General features: G+C 40.6%; 1 protein-coding gene across 2 annotated transcripts in view; it reads left to right on the top strand.

The window, feature by feature from the left end:
- Positions 1 to 384: 384 nt before the first annotated feature.
- LOC134568479 (gastrula zinc finger protein XlCGF17.1-like) overlaps positions 385 to 19,238 on the top strand; it is a 51,668-nt gene continuing 32,814 nt past the window's right edge. The window contains exons 1-2 of one of the 2 annotated variants that reach the window (XM_063427095.1): positions 385 to 410; positions 1,136 to 1,209. The gene's annotated coding sequence lies outside the window, so the exon portion shown is untranslated. The remainder of the gene's footprint in view (positions 411 to 1,135; positions 1,210 to 19,238) is intronic. The other variant, XM_063427096.1, reaches the window with a different exon arrangement.

Raw genomic sequence — 19,238 nt, 5'->3', positions numbered from 1 at the left:
GGTGAGGGACAGGCTGTGAGGTATTGGGGGGTGAGGGACAGGCTGTGAGGTATTGGGGGGTGAGGGACAGACTGTGAGGTATGGGGGGTGAGGGACAGGCTGTGAGGTATTGGGGGGTGAGGGACAGGCTGTGAGGTATTGGGGGGTGAGGGACAGACTGTGAGGTATTGGGGGGTGAGGGACAGGCTGTGAGGTATTGGGGGGTGAGGGACAGACTGTGAGGTATTGGGGGGTGAGGGACAGGCTGTGAGGTATTGGGAGGTTTGCCCTAATCCATCATGGCGCCGGGATGATCGCTCTCTGTGACGTCAGTCCTGGTCGCCATGTTGGAGTTTCCCCACCTGTATTCGGCGCGTTCTCCGTGACGTCACTCAGTGTGCGCCGTGCAGAGCTGGCTGAGTGAGCGGAGGGTGAGTCCGGGGTTCATTGTGTTTATTGGGTTATTCCTGGATCCAGAGCAACAATATCACTAATCAGTCAATTACACTAACATGGGGAGAGGGGGGACATGGGGGGGGGGGAGAGGGGGAACATGGAGAGAGAGAGAGAGAGGGGGGACATGGAGAGAGAGAGAGAGAGAGAGGGGACATGGAGAGAGAGAGAGAGAGAGAGAGGGGGGACATGGAGAGAGAGGGGGGGCATGGAGAGAGAGAGAGGGGGGGCATGGAGAGAGAGAGAGGGGGGGCATGGAGAGAGAGAGGGGGGCATGGAGAGAGAGAGGGGGGGACATGGAGAGAGAGAGGAGGGGGGGACATGGAGAGAGAGAGGGGGGGACATGGAGAGAGAGAGGGGGGACATGGAGAGAGAGAGGGGGGGACATGGAGAGAGAGAGGGGGGGGACATGGAGAGAGAGAGGGGGGGGACATGGAGAGAGAGAGGGGGGGGACATGGAGAGAGAGAGGGGGGGGACATGGAGAGAGAGAGGGGGGGAACATGGAGAGAGAGAGGGGGGGAACATGGAGAGAGAGAGGGGGGGAACATGGAGAGAGAGAGGGGGGGAACATGGAGAGAGAGAGGGGGGGAACATGGAGAGAGAGAGGGGGGGAACATGGAGAGAGAGAGTTTATCAGACAATGATTTCAATTGTATGTGTTGTTTGTAGATTTATTTGTAACAATCTAATGTATTTTTTTAGGAACAGTGTGAGGAAGTGAAACTGTTTTGATCAAGAAGTGGAGATGGAGTATTAGTAGACCCTCAGCTTTCTTGGTAAGACAACAGTGCATGGAAAACCTGCCCACACTCCTCACTCCCATGCAAGCCATCAGTCGCCAACTTGCACCTTATATTAAGTACAATCATTTTTTATTTATTTTTTTAAAGAAGGAAGGTAATTGTTCTACATACTGATTTTTTTTTTTTTTGATATTTGTTTTTTAACAAATGGAAAAAATACATACGTCTGGGCACACCCACTGTTTTTATTTTTAATGGGTAGTCTTTTATGTGGAGTACAAAGGAATGGACAACGTTTTTGGCACTATCCTGAATACAGGTCAAAAAAGCGCTTGTATCGGGAAAACACTACTAAGTACCATGCCCACTGAGTATTCAGATGTTTTGTTTTTGTTTGTTGTGTCCCCAATCTGCATTCTCATGATTTTCCCTTGTTGATTGTGTGTTTTCCCCTTGTATTCTGTGTTTCCCCATGTAATGCTTATCCATTTTGTGTGATTTCCCTGGTTTATTTTTAGGGTTCCTTTATGTTTGGGATGTATATTTAATAGTTTATGTTTTATGATCTGCAACTCTTGTGCCCGGGGGATAGTTGGGTTAAGCAAATGTCTCCTTTTGATATGGTATTGAGTCAGAAGGAGTTGTGTATGTGGTTTCATGTGTGTACCTGTATGTGCTGTTGGTATCTCCCAGAGTGGGAGATGACTATCTGTAACCCAGCCCCCTCCTGCCTGGTATTGTGTTGTACTGAGTGTAAGCAAGTTAAAATTTCAGCTTGTAGAATCTGGTAGATTATTTTTATTGGATGGTTCCAGGAAATGACTAATGAACTGGTTTAGATGTTGTGTTAATTAAAATTACATGAAATAGGATAATATATGCCTAGGACAATCTAACCAGCATTGGAAGGGTTACTTCATGATCTAACTGTTAGCTAAAGTTTTATGGCTGTTAGCTGGAAGCTTTCTCTGTGTGAAAGTTTCACTTTCTTTGTATGTGAAGTACCATCATAAATCTTGTCTTGACAGCTGATGCTGTAGATAGATTCTTACTGTGTTAACCATTGGAATGTACATTGCCATTGAATGCATACTGATGTTATACTAAATATTCATTGATTATTATCATCACGCATGTTACTTATTATTATTATTATTATTTAATTTGTCACAATAAATTGTATCTATTTTTATAACAAATTGTGGTTTTATTTATATGGAATACATTTCACTTATATGATAACGATCTTTGGGATCTGAGAATTGAAATAGTGGGCAATTCTCAACTGTTTACTATTATCATCCCATAAATATCCCCACAGGATAGGTTGAATGTGGGGGTTCTGTTCAGTATGATAGGAATTATGTCATTTTGTGTATTTTTGCTGTTGGGAATAGAGATATTTTCTGTACCTGGAGAAAGTTGGCTTACCACACACAGTTAAGCCAATTATCTCCAGAATAGAGGACTCTGTGGAACTGGTTTGGGCTGGAAAATCCATGCTTCAGTGGTCACAAAGGACTTTCGACCTATCTTTTAAACCACTGGAGGGAATTGTCTGATTTTTGAGTATTTGGAGTATGCTGATAGTGAAAATGTAAGTTTTATGTGATGTATACTTTTAAAGTTATGAATATTGTGTAAAACTGTGTATTTTCCTGCCTGTGATAATTAAAGGGACACTCCAGGCACCCAGACCACTTCTGCTCATTGGAGTGGTCTGGGTGCCAACTCCCACTACCCTTAACCCTGCAAGTGTAATTATTGCAGTTTTTCATAAACTGCAATATTTACATTGCAGGGTTAACTCCACCTCTAGTGGCTGTCTATTAGACAGCCACTAGAGGTCACTTCCTGGGTTCTAGCACAGGTTTCCTGTGCTAGAGCGTCGCTGGACGTCCTCACGCTGTGTGAGGACCTCCAGCGTCGCTCAAAACCCCATAGGAAAGCATTGAAATTATTTTTCAATGCTTTCCTATGGGGAGACGTAATGCGCATGCGCGGCATTTCCGCGCATGCGCATTAGGTCTCCTCGGCCGGTGAGCGAGATTAGTCTCGCCCACCGGCCGACGTAATCACTAGGAGGAGCGGCGCGGAGACAGCGGCGAGGGACATCGCCGCTGTCCCAGGTAAGTGACTGAAGGGGTTTTCACCCCTTCAGTAACCGGGGATTGGTGGGTGGGAGGGAGAGGGACCCTCCAGTGCCAGAAAAACGGATTGTTTTTCTGGCACTGGAGTTTCCCTTTAAGTTAGCCCATTGTGTTCAGTAATTATATCCCAGGCAGAGGGAGGATTTTGCTGGAATGAATGTGAGTGTTCATTGTATATTAAAACGTATATTACGTGTTTGATTGGATGTTCCACAAAACCCTGTGGGTGGTACTAATGTGTAAGAATGTGTATATAAGAACAATAAAAATACAGCTCTGTCTGCTTGACCCTGAAAACGGACTCTTGTCTCGTTCTTGGGGGGATTTATTGTATGCTGTTCCAGTTTGACTGCTACGGTGTAAACCTATTCGTATGGTTTTTCCTATTCGGCTGTTTACGGCATTTATATGGTTTCCTGTTCGGCGTATTGGTGTCTTTGTTTGCTGCCTGTATATCTTGAAGTGGAATATCTACTAAACGGCTTTATTTAATTTATTTTTTATTAAGTTTTATAGTAAAAAAGACAAAGATGACAAGGAAAATACAATACAACACCGAAAGAGGTATCCTTTATTTCTTCACCCCATAATATGGAGAAGGGCAATTTCTGCTTTATGCTCCAATCTAGGATCACCGATCCTATATATTAAGTTGAAAGAAATAATCCACAAAGGCTTAATTCTGGGACAAGCCCACCAGATATGGAGCATAGAGCCATCTTGTTGGAAACACCGCCAACAAATTGACGAATTGGAATTGGATATTTTTGCTAGTCTAATCGGTACCAGATACCATCTATACATAATTTTGGGAAAGGTCTTTTAAAATATTCAAACAGTGTATAGCTTTTTTGGTCATCATAAAAGATTTACACCAAATATTAAATGAAATAGAAATTGCCAAATCATTTTCCCATTTAGTTAAAGCGTTAGGGATATCTGGATTGCCCTTTAGTTTTATTAATTCTATCGCGATAGAGAACACCTTTTTTGCACTCGAGCTGGAAAAAATTTTCCCAAACAGTTTTCCCAATTGGCCATTTAAGACTAGTAAATTATCTTTAAGATACCGTATATACTCGAGTATAAGCTGACCCGAATTTAAGCCGAGGCCCCTAATTTTACCCCATAAAACTGGAAAAACTTATTGACTCGAGTATAAGACTAGGGTGGGAAATGCAGCAGCTACTGGTAAATTTCTAAATAAAATTAAATCCTATAAAAATTATATTAATTGAATATTTATTTACAGTGTGTGTATATAATGAGTGCAGTGTGTGTGTACGAGTGCAGTGTGTGTGTACGAGTGCAGTGTGTGTGTACGAGTGCAGTGTGTGTGTACGAGTGCAGTGTGTGTGTACGAGTGCAGTGTGTGTGTGTACGAGTGCAGTGTGTGTGTACGAGTGCAGTGTGTGTGTACGAGTGCAGTGTGTGTGTACGAGTGCAGTGTGTGTGTACGAGTGCAGTGTGTGTGTACGAGTGCAGTGTGTGTGTACGAGTGCAGTGTGTGTGTACGAGTGCAGTGTGTGTGTACGAGTGCAGTGTGTGTGTACGAGTGCAGTGTGTGTGTACGAGTGCAGTGTGTGTGTACGAGTGCAGTGTGTGTGTACGAGTGCAGCGCGTGTGTGTACGAGTCCAGCGCGTGTGTGTACGAGTCCAGCGCGTGTGTGTACGAGTCCAGCGCGTGTGTGTACGAGTCCAGCGCGTGTGTGTACGAGTCCAGCGCGTGTGTGTACGAGTCCAGCGCGTGTGTGTACGAGTCCAGCGCGTGTGTGTACGAGTCCAGCGCGTGTGTGTACGAGTCCAGCGCGTGTGTGTACGAGTCCAGCGCGTGTGTGTACGAGTCCAGCGCGTGTGTGTACGAGTCCAGCGCGTGTGTGTACGAGTCCAGCGCGTGTGTGTACGAGTCCAGCGCGTGTGTGTACGAGTCCAGCGCGTGTGTGTACGAGTCCAGCGCGTGTGTGTACGAGTCCAGCGCGTGTGTGTACGAGTCCAGCGCGTGTGTGTACGAGTCCAGCGCGTGTGTGTACGAGTCCAGCGCGTGTGTGTACGAGTCCAGCGCGTGTGTGTACGAGTCCAGCGCGTGTGTGTACGAGTCCAGCGCGTGTGTGTACGAGTCCAGCGCGTGTGTGTACGAGTCCAGCGCGTGTGTGTACGAGTCCAGCGCGTGTGTGTACGAGTCCAGCGCGTGTGTGTACGAGTCCAGCGCGTGTGTGTACGAGTCCAGCGCGTGTGTGTACGAGTCCAGCGCGTGTGTGTACGAGTCCAGCGCGTGTGTGTACGAGTCCAGCGCGTGTGTGTACGAGTCCAGCGCGTGTGTGTACGAGTCCAGCGCGTGTGTGTACGAGTCCAGCGCGTGTGTGTACGAGTCCAGCGCGTGTGTGTACGAGTCCAGCGCGTGTGTGTACGAGTCCAGCGCGTGTGTGTACGAGTCCAGCGCGTGTGTGTACGAGTCCAGCGCGTGTGTGTACGAGTCCAGCGCGTGTGTGTACGAGTCCAGCGCGTGTGTGTACGAGTCCAGCGCGTGTGTGTACGAGTCCAGCGCGTGTGTGTACGAGTCCAGCGCGTGTGTGTACGAGTCCAGCGCGTGTGTGTACGAGTCCAGCGCGTGTGTGTACGAGTCCAGCGCGTGTGTGTACGAGTCCAGCGCGTGTGTGTACGAGTCCAGCGCGTGTGTGTACGAGTCCAGCGCGTGTGTGTACGAGTCCAGCGCGTGTGTGTACGAGTCCAGCGCGTGTGTGTACGAGTCCAGCGCGTGTGTGTACGAGTGCAGCGCGTGTGTGTGTATGAGTGCAGCGCGTGTGTGTGTGAGTGCAGCGAGTGTGTGTGTGTGTGTATGTGTGCAGTGTGTGTGTGTTGCAGAGCCTTGGTGGGGGGTGGGCAATTTTATTATTATTATTTTTTTAATTATTTTAATATTTTTTTTATTATTATTTCTTATTATATTTAATTAATTTTTATTTTATTTTATTATTTTTCTTATTTATTTTATTATAAAAAAAATTTCGTCCCCCCCTCCCTGCTTGATACATGGCAGGGAGGGGGCTCTCCTTCCCTGGTGGTCCAGTGGCATTGGTAGTTCAGTGGGGGGGGGAGGGGGGCGCTGTCAGAGAGCACTTACCTCTCTTGCAGCTCCTGTCAGCTACCTTCTCCGCGCACTGTGACCCCGCGGCTCTCGCGAGACTTACACTGTCTCGCGTATATGTATATATATATATATATGTAAATAGCTTATATACATAGGATGAAATGAGTGTTACCATGATGAAATACCACTATCTTTATGAATTTATCTAAAATCATTATAATAAATATTATGAAATTGAATGCAAGACTAGCAATAAGTTTAATTGCAACTTTTTGAGTGCGGTATTCATATTTGTTTATGATTGAGATTAGGAGGTTGTTGTGGGGTTAAACCTTGAATACCTGCACCTTACATAATTGAGTGCCAGCACATATTGTGTTTTTTTTAATACTATATTGATCTTTTATGGACCAGAACAATAGGTATACCCAGAGAATAGGGGAATAGGGAAATAATGCAGAATTTGAAGGAAGAGAATATTACACCCTGTTCCAAATTATAATGCAAATTCTCTTTAAGTGTCACAAAGATTAAATATTTTGTTTTTCAGTTTAACTCATGGATGGCATTGTGCCGCAGGGCTCTTTTGATCACTGAAAACTCAATCTCGTACACCTGTGATAATTAGATTGCCAGGTGAGTCCAATTTAAGGAAAAACTACTAAAGGAGGGTGTTCCACATTATTAAGCAGAGCACCATTTTCATGCAATATGGGGAAGAAAAAGGAACTCTTTGCTGCCGAAAAGAGTAATATAGTTTAACCCCTTAAGGACCAAACTTCTGGAATAAAATGGAATTATGACGTGTCAGACATGTCATGTGTCCTTAAGGGGTTAATGCTTTGGACGAGGTATGAAAACATTTGATATTTTACGAAAACCTAAGCGTGATCATCTCACTATTAAGAGATTTGTGGCTGATTCAGAGCACAGACGGGTTTGTGCAGATAAAGGCACATTGAGGAAGATTTCTGTCAGATCCATGCATCGGATCAAGAGAGCAGCTGCTAAAATACCAATACATAGCAGCAAACAGATATGTGAAGCTGCTGGTGCCTCTGGAGTCCCATGGACATCAATGTGTAGAGTCCTTCAGAGTCTTGCAACTGTGCATAAACCTTCTATTTGGCCACCACTAACCAATGCTCACAAGCAGAAACGGCTGCATTGGGCAGAAAAATACATGAAGACTAATTTTCAAACAGTCCTGTTTACTGATGAGTGCCGTGCAACCATGGATGGTCCAGATGGATGGAGTAGTGGATGGTTGGTGGACGGCCACCCTGTTCCAACAAGGCTGCGACGTCAGCAAGGCGGTGGTGGAGTCATGTTTTGGGCCGGAATCATGGGAAGAGAGCTGGTCGGTCCCTTTAGGGTCCCCGAAGATGAGCTCTGCAAAGTATGTGGAGTATCTGATCACTTTCTACCCTGGTACAGAAGGAAGAACTATGCTTTCCGTAATAAAATCATCTTCATACATGACAATGCACAATTTCAGGCTGCAAAGAATACCTCTGCATGAATGGCTGCTATGGGGATAAAAGAAGAGAAAGTCATGCTGTGGCCTGCATCCTCCCCTGACCTCAATCCTTTTGAGAACCTTTGGAGCATCCTCAAGCAAAAGATCTATGAGGGTGGGAGGCAGTTTACATCCAAACAGCAGCTCTGGGAGGCTATTCTGACATCTTGCAAACAAATTCAAGCAGAAACTGTCCAAAAACTCACAAATTCAATGGATGCAAGACTTGTGAAGCTGCTATCAAATAAGGGGTCCTATGTTAAAATGTAACGTGACCTGTTAAAATGTTTAAAAAGTTAAAATGTTAAAAGTTTGATTGAAATAGCTTTTGATTTCAGTAAATATGCTGCAAACCCCAGAAATGACAATTTTCAGTTCTTTACAACCTATAAAGTGTTTTGATACTTACTGTGTGTAATAATTTGGAACAGTGCATTGTACGTTTTTTAGTTTAAAAAACAAACAAAACAAAAAAAACACTGTTATCATTAGGGGGTTTGTTCAATAAAATTTGATTTGTACTCTTAATAGTTGATAACATGAGAATTATGCTGACTGTTATTTACATCAATTATTTATCAGGTAAATGAGAAAATATAATTTGCATAATAATTTGGGACAGGGTGTAGATATTATTACAAAGACAATGTTCTCAAACCCTTTAACACTTTGTATCTTCCTTCGTTCATGGCGATCATAAAGCGGGATGAGCAATGGCAGCATCTACCTGGTCTGTGCGAGTGAAAACAATGATAATTGCTTCCTTTCATGACCTTTGTAGGGATCGACCGATATTTTTTTTTGTTTTTTTTTTTGAGCTGATACCAAATATCTATGAACTTTCAGGCCGATAGCCGATAACTTACCGATATTCTGTACATTTACCGTTTTGAAAAACAAACTGTTTCTACACATATCTACTATTAACTGAACATATTTTTATTTTTTTGCAAATCTCTTTTTATTAACTCCAAGCACTATATTTGACCCTGTGTAAAAACTGGTTTGGAATCGTCACAGTTAAATCTTCTTAATTACTTCTTGTCTTCAGTTGATTGATATATATATATACGTCTTTTGTATATATATAGTCTTGGGCCAAATGCTCGCCACAATAATATATGTCTATATTATTGAAAAGTAATAATACGCAATCTGACTTACGGTTTCTTCAGGTTTATTCTTAGTTACGGATACATAATAAAACAACAAAGGATGTTACAGGATAATGGATGTTCAACAGCAGATGGTAATTGCTGGACTTCTTTACACCCTTACATCTTTACATCGAGAGAGAGCCAGAGAGAGAGAGAGCGAAGAGCCAGAGAGAGACCAGAGCCAAGAGAGCGAGACCTCGTGTCCCTCTGTTACTATATAGAAGTGCCCATACTGACGTCAGAGCATACTCTTGCCATATAAGGACAAGACCCCCTAATCCACATTCCAGAGCTCACAGACAAAGAAACCCTTGTGACTTATTGATACCATCTGTTACTTATGTCAATCCACACATCCATATATATAATCAATAGAAACATAGAATATGCAATATTCTACATTCCCTCTGTTTATGGTTTGTCTTAAAACCATAACACAATGTCACTAACCTGTCCATTCATACATCACTCGTATCACAGTCATTGAGCATAGAACAAGATGTAGTCACAACTTTCTATTATGAGAGTTCTTAGAAGGTCGAGTTTCTATCCCTTATACTGCTTACTTTACTTCAAACTTCCTCTGTTTTAGCTATGTATTGATATCCATATCCATGTTACATCATAACTACTTGAACATAATATATACATATATATAACAATAATAAATGAATAGAATAAAATATTTACACATGTTGATCCAATAAACAATGTAAAGCAATGAGAAAGATCAACCCGCTCAGCTACAGTCATGTTTTTGTAGACAACAAAATCAAGATAACTTTCTAAATTATAACTGTGTATCACTATCATATTCCTACAGACACATATAGCATAGTATTTTCATTCTCAATACCTGATATTACTTATGTACTAAAACATGTATTGCTTGTATATCCCGTCCAGTTATATTTCCATGAATCATATGGTTTCTAGCAACCTTAAAATCTTTAGGTCATTTCTATTCATAAATTACATTCTTATACCATTAATACCAGTAGTGATAATTGTATCAGTACTTTACAATCATAGTATTTAATTTGTATATTCAGTAGGCTCTCACTAACTAAAATATACCAACACTACTTATAAGACTCATATACTTCTCATCCTATGTATAGGTAATAATGTAATAGTTCTCTTCATAATACTATCCTTTCATATACATTTATAAGTACTCTCTTTTGGTATTAATATTCATAACTGTTATATAACTTTTCATTGTCTGTTTTCTTTTCCGTTAATATTTAGGAATATATATGTATGTTAGTGTCAATCTTGTATTTCTTTGTAAGTCTGTTAATCTTCTGTATCAAATTAACTCTGTAGAATCTTCCATCACAGTTTGCAGATCAGATAAAAAGTCTCTTTCCAACAGTCGATGTCCAGTTGTCTGAAGGAATGCTTTCCTGATTTATTGCCACAAGGATCTGTCACGCTTTACCTACATTAAAACAAAAAACATGTGCAGCATCAATACAATGGCTTACAATGTTTATATCTCATTATTATTATACAGTTTAACATTGAATTATATTGACTACACAGCATTCTCATTTCTTCTCATGAGATCTACCATCTTGTGGTTATTACATTTATGCCATGTGATGTTTAATCTTTAAATTTCCTTTATATCAAGATCTTTCTGAACATTTTATTAATCATACCCCCCTTTTAAACTGTTTAATAATCTGGAGGTACAACCTAATCACATGTCAGATGTTGCAAAAAAAAAAAAAAATAGTTTTCCACTATACTGTAGCAATAGCAGCCATTTTGTCTTAACACTGGCACCATTTTGTCACATGAAACAAACTACAAAAAACATATTGTTTCCTACATCAAATGTATTTGCAAATTTAGGTTTTATTCTATCAAAACTTTTGTCTTCTATATAGTCAAAACATATGTATGTCGAGGCTTTGCAAAATATAGTAATCCATAATCAGTCATGATATTAAAATCTCATTCTCATGAATTAAATCAAAGATTTTAAATCAACCTCAGAAGCAACAAAGAATACATCTATTGGTTTTTCCTTCTGTATAATGATTGGAGTTACTGTATAATTGCATAAACCTAATATAACTAACTGCTACATTAGTGTATTTCATCCTGCCATACTTGTGAACTTGATGTAAATTTTTATTTTAATTAATTAACCTAATACTTTCTTATAACACACATAAAATCAATGAAAAACAGTTCAGACTAACAATTCATTAAAACAACAAACTAACATAGATCTCTATTCTTGTGTGCTGTTCTTAATTCTGAAATCAGTCTGTGTACATCTGTTGGCACACATATCCATGCTCATCCCCTAAACTGATCATGTCTCTTGAAGTTATCTGATTCTTATAACTTTCTGTGTTACACTGCATTGCTTGTCTGTCTCCTAATTTTGATTTAGCTAAAATTGCTCTTATTTGTCTGATTATCAGTTTACAAGGAAAGGCTTTTATTGATTTATCTCCACATGTATTTTGTCTGTCAAAATTTTCAATCAACAAATTTAATTTCTCATTTGCTTTTGATTTGATATCTCAGATAAAATATCTGCAAGATCTTAAATAATGTTGTTTATTGCACCAAAAACAAATAACTTTAGGAGTTATATTCTGCCTTTGATTGTTTTTAGTTGAGCAAATTGGGAGTGGCTCAGCTGTCTGTATTACTCTTTCACACTCTGTCCTAGAAAAAGGAGGAGGGGGACGAGGGGTGTCAGGTCTGAGTTTCTTTCTCTGCCTCATTCCACAAGTCATTTTAACCCCTTCATTATTGGTTACTCTGTTTAAGTTATCTAAGAATAAAGCAACGTCATTCAAAGTGCTTTTTTCTCTAGCAATTACAATTGCAGTTGGATCTAGATATTGAAATTTTTTCACAAATTCATTAATTAACTGATCTTCAGGAAAATTAGCAACAAGTCTATATGCATTTTCAAATTTTACAAGAAAACTAAAAATATCCTCATCCTTGTGTGGTTTAAGTTTTTCCAACATTTCAATGTCTGCAAAATCATTCCCTGTTGTTAATTTTATTAATTGTGTTAATCTGTCTTGCTTATTTCCATATATTATTTCATCATTGTCCTCACATTTTACAGGCGCGGTCAGTCTACATGCAATTTGAGTTGGCAGCCATATTTGATATAGTCTATTCCTTTGTTCATTATTAAGGCTGTATTTGTCCAAATTTGACTCAAATATTTCAGCATTAGTAAATGCATCCACTGACGTGTCATAAACTGGAATACATTTCACAATTTTCATTAATTGTTCATGGATTTTCAAATTACGTTTTGCAGCACTGTCTTGAAATTTACATTTCTGCAAATCACTCTGTGAGGATACATTTTCAGTATCTATTGGTTCTGGGATTAGATTCTGTGCCTGTATTTTTCTTGAATTAACACACACTAGCTTTACTTCATTTCTAAGCTGGCAAATAAGATCATTTCTTAGTTCAACTCTCTCCTCTAATTCACAGACTGTTTCTGACAATCTCTCACAGTTACAGCATGTACTCTCTGTTACATTGTTACACTGTTCATTTAAATCTGATTTGTCTTCTGTTAACATATTCAAATCTACTTATTTTTCTGCTGATTCTAAATTGTCTTGACCTGCATCTCGTTTACAAATCAATGCATTGTAAGTACAGACTAGTTTCATAACATTTCTGATCTTTTGTTTTTTCTTATTAACAAACAATTTCTTGTCAATTTCACTATTGGCAATTTCACATTGTGTGTATAAAGATTGCCACAAAACAGCATCTGAATAGCTGCTATTAAATGCAAACTGCAATTTACTTTTCTCTGCAATATCATTTATGAATTCCATGTTACTCACCAGATCAGTTATCTCTGTTTATTCCGTTGCTTCATCCACACAGCTGCGCAGTTTTAGGCTTAGATCTGGAATCTTGCCAATCTCTGCCACGTGCTTGCTTCTAGAATTCACGTTGTATCTTGTGCTTTTTGTCTCTATAACACATGCTTTTGTCTGTTGTAGAATATCATCTTGGAACAGTCTTTGTGATTTGAAAACTTTTTTCTTACAAACCACAGTTCTTCTGTGACAGTCTAGATTCTTTTTTTCTCTTCGTTTGTTTTCCCAGTTCCAAAATAGCTTTGTAACTCGATTCTTCTTCCTCCCCCCTTGAAGTGGGAACAAAACTTGAATAGAAGACTGGCTGGCTCGCCAATGTAAAAACTGGTTTGGAATTGTCACAGTTAAATCTTCTTAATTACTTCTTGTCTTCAGTTGATTGATATATATATATACGTCTTTTGTATATATAGTCTTGGGCCAAATGCTCGCCACAATAATATAGGTCTATATTATTGAAAAGTAATAATACGCAATCTGACTTACGGTTTCTTCAGGTTTATTCTTAGTTACGGATACATAATAAAACAACAAAGGATGTTACAGGATAATGGATGTTCAACAGCAGATGGTAATTGCTGGACTTCTTTACACCCTTACATCTTTACATCGAGAGAGCCAGAGAGAGAGCGAAGAGCCAGAGAGAGACCAGAGCCAAGAGAGAGAGACCTCGTGTCCCTCTGTTACTATATAGAAGTGCCCATACTGACGTCAGAGCATACTCTTGCCATATAAGGACAAGACCCCCTAATCCACATTCCAGAGCTCTCAGACAAAGAAACCCTTGTGACTTATTGATACCATCTGTTACTTATGTCAATCCACACATCCACATATATAATCAATAGAAACATAGAATATGCAATATTCTACACCCTGTAACTCTCCAAGACACCATAAAACCTGTACCTAGGGGGTACTGTTTTACTCGGGAGACATCGCTGAACTCAAATATTAGTGTTTCAAACTGGTAAATTGTATTACAACGATGATATTTTAAGTAAAAGTGACGTTTTTGAATTTTTTACAAACGAACGGCACTTTTATGGACTATATTATTGTTGTAATATGTTTTACTGTTTTAAAACACTGATATTTGTGTTTAGTGAAGTCTCCCGAGAATAACAGTACCCCCCATGTACAGGTTTTATGGTGTTTTGGGAAGTTACAGGGTCAAATATAGCACGTTACATTTGAAATTGAAATTCGCCAGATTGGTTACGTTGCCTTTGAGACTGTATAGTAGCCCAGGAATGAAATTTACACCCATAATGGCATACCATTTGCAATAATAGACAACCCAAGGTATTGCAAATGGGGTATGTCCAGTCTTTTTTAGTAGCCATTTGGTCACAAACACTGGCCAAAGTTAGCGTTAATATTTGTTTGTGTGTGAAAAATGAAAAAAACACCAATTTTGGCCAGTGTTTGTGCCTAAGTGGCTACTAAAAAAGACTGGACATACTCCATTTGCAATACCTTGGGTTTTCTACTATTGCAAATGGTATGCCATCATAGGGGTAATTTTCATTCTTGGGCTACCATAGGGTCTCAAAGGCAACATAACCAAAATGGCGAATTTTAAAGTGAAAAAAAAATTAAACACAAGCCTTATATTTGACGCTGTAATGTTTGAAAACACCATTAAACCTGTACATGAGGGGTACTTTTGTACTCAGGAGACTTCGCTGAACACAAATATTTGTGTTTCAAAACAGTAAAAAGTATCACAGCAATAATATCGTCCGTGTATGTGCTGTTTGTGTGTGAAAAATGCAAAAAACTTCACTTGTACTGGCGATATCATCATTGTAATACATTTTACTGTTTTTAAACACTTATATTTGTGTTCAGCGAAGTCTCCCGAGTAAAACAGTACCCCCTATGTACAGGTTTTATGGTGTCTTGGAAAGTTATAGGGTAAAATATAGTGCTAGCAAATTAAATTCCCTATACTTTCGGCATTGGGTTGTCAGGCAGGTCCCGCTAATTGTAATTAATTAAAATACCTAATTATGTAAAAATATTACATAAATATATATGTAGAATTAATATATATATATATATATATATATACATAATTTTTTTTTAAAATTTTATATAGGTATATATATATAGTGATATATACGTATATATTTATGTATATAGATATATACATTATTTCGTTCTACATGTATTTTGCTATAAATATATATATTATCACAACACAGTTTGAACGAAATAACACACATCTATATATTTTTTAATTACATTTTTTATTTTATTTTTTTAACGTATTTACATCTTTTTTTATATTATATATAAAAATATATATATATATATATATATATATATATATATATTTGTGGTCAGGGAAGAAGGCCGTATTACGAACCTATACCTATAATCATTAGTATAATATACTAAGTCGGTTGTGGTGTGCCGAAACTGACATACGGGTTGGCCTGTAAATAAAGAGGGCAAAAAGAGAATTATCAGTTCCACACTTTAATACGTATACTTATACATATACATTTTTCTCAATTGTTTCCTTATTTTGCCAACTGTTTAAAAGCTAGTCTCAACTCTTTCTCTGGTTGAGGTATGTAACGATGGTATGCCGAAGATTTCCACCGTCCTAGCCTTTTAATAATATGAACTGGTACTTTTTGGCTGAAGGCTGATTTCGCTGCTCCGATACGAAATGAGTGGCCTGTATAGGCTGCGGGATCGTACCCGATTCTTGTGAACAGTAATCTTACGTATTTGATGAATTTCGATGTGGTCAGGGGTTGACGGTGTATTGTGAGGAGAGGAGCTTGTTTGGGCTGATCAGCCATACCTGCCATGTATATATCGAATAAGTGCACGGGGCACCACTGATTGCCGGTTGGGTAGAACTGAATGTCGAGGGGCGGTCCCATTTGATTGTTTTTTGAATGTTTTAGCGATAATGTGTAGTGATCACCTGTTTTGTTTAAGTGTGACACACATAGCATATTTCCCTTATTATTGATGTTATTTAATGTGAGTTCGTTGGGACGCATAAACCCATACCCAAACCTCATGATGATTAGTGAAGACCTGCCTTTGTTCAGAATCTCGCAAGCCGCCATATTGTCGGTGTAGCACTTGACCGCTTTTCATCCCCATAAGTGGCCCTAGACTTTAGCTGTTGCCACTATGGGGTAGATTTCGAATAGTGCCGAAGTTTTTTGTGAACGCGGGTAATCCCAATGCTTCGCTAGGCCAAGCGTCCCTCAACCATCTGTTTCCGAAGATGGCTGAGAACCCTGTTTGACCTGCAGCATCCGTCCATAACACAGGGGAGTCTAATGTTAACGGTGGTATGAACAAGTTCCTCCCATTCCAGTCTGACAGAAAATGGTACCACATGGTCAGATCTGCCCTAGCCTGACTGTCCAGAGTAACCCTGCTGTCATCGTTGGGTAAGTCGGGTAACAACCTGAGTAGACCTGATATGAAAGCTCGTCCCTGTGGTATTACTCTCATGGCGAAGTTCAGAGAACCCAGGAGGGACTGAAGGTTCTTCCTTGACGTCATACCGTTATTGAGGAATGACCCAACCTCTACCCGGATTCTCTGAACCTTGTCTGCTGGCAGGCTAGCTTGCATGGCTGCTGAATCTAAATCAATACCTAGGAAGGTTAGTTTGGTAGTGGGGCCCACTGTCTTGTTCTCGGCCACGGGTACCCCTAATGTCTTGAATAAGGCAACCGTCTTGTTGATGCTGTGTGGTATTGCGTCTGTTTTTTCTACTGTTAGGAAGTCGTCCAGATAGTGTATAACTACAGGACAACAGCAGATATTTAACAGTAGCCAACACAGTGTCTCGGCAAAAATATCTAACAATTTGGGCCTACTTTTGGCCCCAAATGTCAGCCGGTTAACGAAGTAGTATAGCCCTTTCCACCATACTCCATGCAAATGCCATAGAGAGGGGTGCAAAGGGAGCAGCTTAAATGCATTTGAAATATCAGTTTTTCCAAGCCAAGCTGCCCTTCCTGCTTCCAGTATGGCCTGTATGGCATTATCGACTGTGGCGTACTGTAATGAAAACTCGGCCGATGGTATAAGTGAGTTTAGGCTTGGTGTGGTGCTGGAATGAGGGGCTGACAAATCGATAATTAATCATGCTTTATTGTTGTATTTCCCACGTGCCACCCCTATTGGGCTGGTTCTCCAACAACTGAATGGTGGCCTTGTGAATGGCCCTAACATGAAACCATTCCCTACTTCGGCTTGCAACAGTCTGTCTACTGTTGCTGGATCGGTAGTGGCAGATTGTAGGTTCCTGCATTCAATAGTGCCTGATGGCAGTGCTACCAACCCAGTGTGAAACCCCTCTGTGAAACCCGTGATCAGAAATTGTACTAGGTCCCTGGATGGATGCGAACTAAGGTAAAAGGCCAGTGTATCTACATTGACTTCCGTCAGTCATTTCTTAGGGAACAATCGGTTAGGACACATCGTTTTGGCATGGGCTCTGTGGCAGATGGTGCAGACATGTAACAATCTGCAAGCACTGAAGCTGCAACCGCCTGCATTAAAATTATTACATATCTGCGCTTTCCCTAGGAAAACTATTGGCCTACCTAATTTGTCCTTAAACGTCCTTTGGTCAGTACTACTGGTGCCCGGAGCTGCATAGCTGGTAGTTGGAAGACTTGTTTCGTTTGGGCACAAATTGGTGGCGTGGGAATTGGATGAACAGATTGCGCAATACGGTGGTATGAGCCCGGCAAAATGACGGCAGAAAAGTTCGGTATCTACCGTATATACTCGAGTATAAGACGAGTTTTTCAGCACATTTTTTGTCTTATACTCGAGTCAATTGTCTGTATTATGGCAATTTACATTGCCATAATACAGACCAGGACCGGGGGCTGGCAGGAAGCTGTTACTTACCTTCACAGCAGCTCCTGTCAGCTCCCTTCTCTCTCCTCCGGTCCGTGCAGCTCCCAGATCAGCTCCCGCTGCAAGTCTCACGGCCACGCGGAGCGTGGCAACGCTCCGTGTGGCCGTGAGACTTGCAGAGGGAGCTGATCTGGGAGCTGCACGGACCGGAGGAGAGAGAAGGGAGCTGACAGGAGCTGCTGTGAAGGTAAGTAACAGCTTCCTGCCAGCCCCCCTCTTACAGCCCATCCACTGGACCACCAGGGAGTGAGAGCCCCCCTCCCTGGCCAGCTAACAAGCAGGGAGGGGGGACGAAAAAAAAAAATATATTAATAATAAAAAATAGTAATATAAAAAAAAAATAATATAAAAAATATTAAAATAATAATTAAATAATAATAAAAAAATGCCCACCCCACACCAATGCTCTCCATCACACACACACACACACACACACACATACACACACGCTGCACTCATGCACACACGCTGCACTCATGCACACACGCTGCACTCATGCACACACGCTGCACTCATGCACACACGCTGCACTCATGCACACACGCTGCACTCATGCACACACGCTGCACTCATGCACACACGCTGCACACACGCTGCACTCATGCACACACGCTGCACTCATGCACACACGCTGCACTCATGCACACACGCTGCACTCATGCACACACGCTGCACTCATGCACACACGCTGCACTCATGCACACACGCTGCATTCATTATATACACACACTGTAAATAAATATTCAATTAATATAATTTTTTTAGGATCTAATTTTATTTCGAAATTTACCAGTAGCTGCTGCATTTCCCACCCTAGTCTTATACTCGAGTCAATAAGTTTTCCCAGTTTTTTGGGGTAAAATTAGGGGCCTCGGCTTATATTCGGGTCGGCTTATACTCGAGTATATACTGTATAGGCCTCCAATCTGGTCTTATGTTGAGTTGTATCAAAGCTGCTGCTGCTTTAGCCGAAAAAGACTTGTGGTACTCAAAAAAGGTATGGCCACCATACTTGTGTCCCAGATCCACCAATTTGTGCAAATACAAATCCAGTTCTTCTCTACGATGGGGAAAACTGGTGCATACTACGTCTCTATATATGCCAAAAGCTAGGACAAACTCCAGTATGGTTAATTTTTTACTTAGTCTGGGGTCTCTAGCTTTCATCACCACTGACCAATCCCCATAGTTATAGGTCTTATTCTCTACCACGTCTTGAGACGCTATGAGAAGGCAAATAAGGTTGACATCTTTTCCCTCTAAAATATCTTTCCTAATGTTAGGAGGTACCAAATGTGCTGGAGTGATGATATGAGTGGTAGGATTTTGTGCCAT

This window comes from Pelobates fuscus, chromosome 7 (genome assembly GCF_036172605.1).
Source record: "Pelobates fuscus isolate aPelFus1 chromosome 7, aPelFus1.pri, whole genome shotgun sequence".
Taxonomy (NCBI): Eukaryota; Metazoa; Chordata; class Amphibia; order Anura; family Pelobatidae; genus Pelobates; species Pelobates fuscus.
This window is presented reverse-complemented; position numbering and strand designations above follow the sequence as displayed.